General features: G+C 55.6%; 1 pseudogene; it reads right to left on the bottom strand.

The window, feature by feature from the left end:
• Positions 1-1,587: 1,587 nt before the first annotated feature.
• Positions 1,588-2,818, bottom strand: LOC142422560 (nuclear receptor subfamily 2 group F member 6 pseudogene; annotated as a pseudogene).
• Positions 2,819-4,480: the final 1,662 nt, after the last annotated feature.

Raw genomic sequence — 4,480 nt, 5'->3', positions numbered from 1 at the left:
CAGTCTCAGAACCCACAGGAGCAGGTCTACTCTGTCCTGTAGGGTCCCCATGCGTCCAAATGACTGAGTTTGGGATGTGTGCCGATAATGGTGCTTAGGCTGTATCTGGAGCAAGACACCGCTGCATGGGCCCAGGAAACACCTCCCACGGTTTATGGCCTCCAGACCTCTACCTAGACTTAACTCATAGCAAGTTCCCAAAGTGAAGCCCAGGTGTTGGGCCAGGAACAGCTATGCTCTACCCCCCAAAAATATTCTAGAATTCCTTAACTTGTGCAGACAGAAACCTGCAGACTATGTGTCAGGATCGTTATAAAGGTTGTGTGATTATTGTGCAAGGAACATAAACTCTGATAAGTCTCAGTTTATTGATATGGCCCACTCAGCACAGATTCTCTGTCCAGTATTGGAGCTTGCGGGGTTGATGTAGTCATTCATTGGTTGGCCATCTACAGTAAGTCAAGCAGACGTATCAGACCTACAGTAGCATTCCCTAGGAGAGGGATCCAAAGGCTCAGGGAAAATGGCATGGGAGAGTGGACTTCTCAGAATAAAGCCATGGACGCAAAATCTGAGAGCCACGAGGGCACGCCTGTGAGCAGAACTGTAAGGAGCACATTTATGGAAGCAGCCCCAGCAGGGGGTCTGCAAAGGGAAAGCAAACAATTAAGCTGAGTGTGGTTTTCTGTTTGTTTGTTTTCCTTCAACAAACCTCTGCAGGCATAAGGCAACGTGACAACATATATGAAACTTTAAAAGAAATAACTGCCAAGCAAGGATCTTAAATCCAGCAAAATATGAAGAAGAAATAAGGGCATTTTCAGTCAAGGAGAATTCCAGAAATCCAAAGCAGCGGAATGAGTTATAAAAAAATACGAAGGCTATTCTATGGATGGAGAATCAAAAGGAAGAGCAAACATAAACCTGAGATCAATGAGCAAGGCAGTCCCCACCAGACAGTAACCAAGGTGAAGCAGTTCTGCAAATATGACACAAGACTGAAAAGAGAGAGCTACAAATATCAATCTGCAATGGAGACAAACACGAAGCAAATAGGGGGAGAAAAGTACATGCAAAGAAACTGTATGGAGAGGAAGGCAAGCAGTACACAAGAGAAACATGACCATCTTACACTAGATAAGAAAATAACTATCAAGGGAATGTCGTAAGAAATAGGAAAGAAACCTCATCAAAATGAAGAAAACCACAAAAGCCAACTCAGTAGTAAAATAACAGCAAACCAAGAAGGACAAGAAAATCCACAAGCACAAGGAATCCAGCACAGAAATTTATGTAAAACCAACTTACATAGACATCCTCTCCAAATGACTTCAGGTGCCTATCCAGGTGCAGAACGCAAGTCAGCACCGCGGAGGCATGTGCTTGCTGTGCCTGAAATAAACCTTCCAGGCTTGTAAGGCTCTGAAGTCCAGTAGCCTCCGAGTCAAATTGTAACCAGGGTCACTAAGGGCTACTGCATATTACATAATGATCTTTCGCCCTAGTCATGGTTCTGGTTAGCCACTTGGGGAGGCTGTCCCTATCCTTGGCCTGGGGACCCCGAGCATCTGTGTCGCTGGAGGTCGGTCACTGGCCGGAGCCCTAAGGCCAGTTGAAAGTACTCCCCGAGAGCAGCATGTCTCGGATCAGCGTCTCAACGGGTGTCTTGCCCACCAGGCGCATGAAGAACAGCTGAGAGATGAGTGAGGCTGGGACGGCGCGCAGGGCAGGCAGACGCAGCAGCAGGCGGCCGAAGCACTGGGGCTGGGCTGGGTACTGGGTCAGCATGTACTCGGTCAGGGCCACCTGCGCCTTCTCCTGCAGCCTCTCCACGTGTGCTGGGTCTGAGAGGCCACAGGCATCAAGAGTAAAGAGCGCGATGGCCTTGAGGCAGCCATACTCCGCCGAGTCCACCTGCAGGCGGCCCAGCTTGTCCACTTGCTCCTGGAAGGCGCGCACCTGGTCCATGAAGGCCACCGCCCGCTCGGCGGCCATGGGAGCGGTGTGCAGCCCGGCTGCGGCCAGCAGAGGCGCAGTGTGCAGGGTCAGGGCGGCCTCCGCCGCGTTCAGCAGGAACAGCTCGCTCCAGCTGAGCCGCAGCAGGGCCACCTGGTCGGCCACGGGCAGCTCGGGGAAGAAGGGCGCGTGGCGCGCCCACTCCACGGTGCTGAAGAGCAGCCGCGCCGCCAGCTCCACACACGTTATCGATGCCCAGCACCGCGCCCGCGCCGCCCGGGCCGAAGGCGCTCGCCGCGCCCATGCCAAAGTGGCCGGCCACCGCCAGGTAGGGCTTGGCGCGCAGCAGCTGTGCGATCAGCTCCCACACTGGCTGGCCATGGAAGAGGTCTCCGCCCACCGCCTCCGCCAGCGCCAAGCCCGGGGGGGCTGCCGGAGACGCGGCGCCAGGACCTGGCGGCGAGTGTGGGCTGCGGCCGCGCTGCACGGCCTCTTTGCGCATGCCGACCGGAACACTTCTTGAGGCAACAGTACTGACACTGGTTCCGGTGGTGCTGGTCAATGTGGCAGTCACGGTTGGACCTGCAGGTGTAGCTGAGGTTGAGGAGTATGCTCCGCTTGAAGAAGCTCTTGCAGCCCTGGCAGGTGAGGACGCCCTAGTGCTTGCGCTCGCCTTGTCCCCGCACACCACACAGTCCACCTGCAGCCCCTGCCGCTCCTCGTCGCCCTGCTCGGCGTCGCTGGCGGCGCCCGGGGGCGAGGCCGAGTCCTCGGTGGCGGGCGGGTAGCCACCCACCTTGTCCACGCCATTCGCGTCTCCACCGCCGCCGGGGCCGCCCCAGCCTCCGGCCACCATGGCCATAGCCCCCGGGCCGCGGGTCCGGGGCGCCCCCGCTGCGCGTCGCTCTGGGGGTACCTCTCTCGGCGCAGGGGTCGCTAGCCGGCGCGCATCCGGTCCCGACGCACGGGGGCTCCCGCGGAACCCCCCAAAAAAGTTTTGCAGCACCAACTTCTGCGGCCGGTGTGCGCGCCGGCGGAACTGGTCGGGCCGGTTCCAGGCCAACTTTCCCACGCGTGCGCGGGCCCGGGGTCGGGGGAGGCGCACTGGCGTTGAGGCCCTGGGGCCCCGGGGGCAGGAGCCCGGCCGCCCAGGGGCTCCGGCGGGGGCGCGCGGGCCATGGGCCGGCCCGAGCCGCGGCGGGGGCCACAGCCAACTTCGCGGGCCGCCCCGCGCACTCCTGAGGCTGGGGCCAAACTTTGGCCACAAGTTGCCCGGGCGGCCGCGGCGCGGGGAAGGGGCGGCGGGCGCGCGCCGGGGCCTGACGCTGAGCCTCCCAGGAACCCCTGCGCCCCTTGCCGCCGCTGCCGCCGTTATTTTGTTATATCGTTATTTTGTTACATCGTTACATCGTTACATCGTTATTTTGTCATATCTTGCTCTATCCCAAGTCTCCCTTCCCACATTTTCTGCCGTCCCTCTCCCAGGGAGGAGGTCACATGTGGATCCTTGTAATCAGTTCCCCCTTCCAACCCACTCACCCTATACTCTCCCAGCATCATCCCTCACACCCTTGGTCCAGAAGATATCATCCACCCTGGATTTCCTGTGCCTCCAGCCCTCATATTACCAATGTACAACCTCTGCCCTATCCAGCCCTCTAAGGTAGAATTCGGATCATGGTAGTTGGGGGGAGGAAGCATCCAGAATCTGGGGGAAAGCTTTGCTCTTCATCGGCACTACCTCGCACCCTGACTGACCCATCTCCTCTCCTAAACCCCTCTCTGAGGGGATCTCCAGTGGCCGACGCTTGGGCCTTGGGTCTCCACTCTGCACTTCCCCCTTCATTCATTATGGTATATATATATATATATATATATATACACACACACGCACACATATTCTTTTTTTTTTGCATGATGCCTTATACCTGGTCCCTTTGGCACCAAATATGGATTTCTTAAATTGGTTTTCCAACCTATTTAGTCTTGACGGGGATACGTCTACTACCCGTACTAATCCATGGTCTGAAATAGCAAAGATAATATTAAAGTAGCACCTAAAGTAGATGACATGCTGGATAAAGGAGATGCTCTTGGCAATCGTATATTTGATATTTTCCAGGAGTTTTGTGAAAATGACAAGTATAGCGAAGCTGGTTGGCTGGTCCTTCATACGATGGAAAGTGTTATTAAGGAGAGGGATGATCTCAGAGCCTCAAAAGCACGCCTCACATGCAGACTAACAGATTTGAAAATTTCCATCTGTGCTACAAAGGAGAGCCTTCCCTCCTCTAGTAAAAGAGCTGACATTGCTGAGAACCAGGTCCAGAGTCTCATTATACGAGTGGCTGAATGACAACGGCAGCTGAATTGCAGATCTAGAGCAGTGTCTGAAACCAAAGTAAGGGCATTCATTGGGAAAAGTTGGGACCCTGAAACATGGGATGGGAACATAGGGGCTGATGATCCGGAAGTAGAGGATATTGAGCCCTTAGAAACACCTGAGCAGATTAGCCAAACGATT

This window comes from Tenrec ecaudatus, chromosome 12 (assembly GCF_050624435.1).
Source record: "Tenrec ecaudatus isolate mTenEca1 chromosome 12, mTenEca1.hap1, whole genome shotgun sequence".
NCBI classification, from domain to species: domain Eukaryota; kingdom Metazoa; phylum Chordata; class Mammalia; order Afrosoricida; family Tenrecidae; genus Tenrec; species Tenrec ecaudatus.
This window is presented reverse-complemented; position numbering and strand designations above follow the sequence as displayed.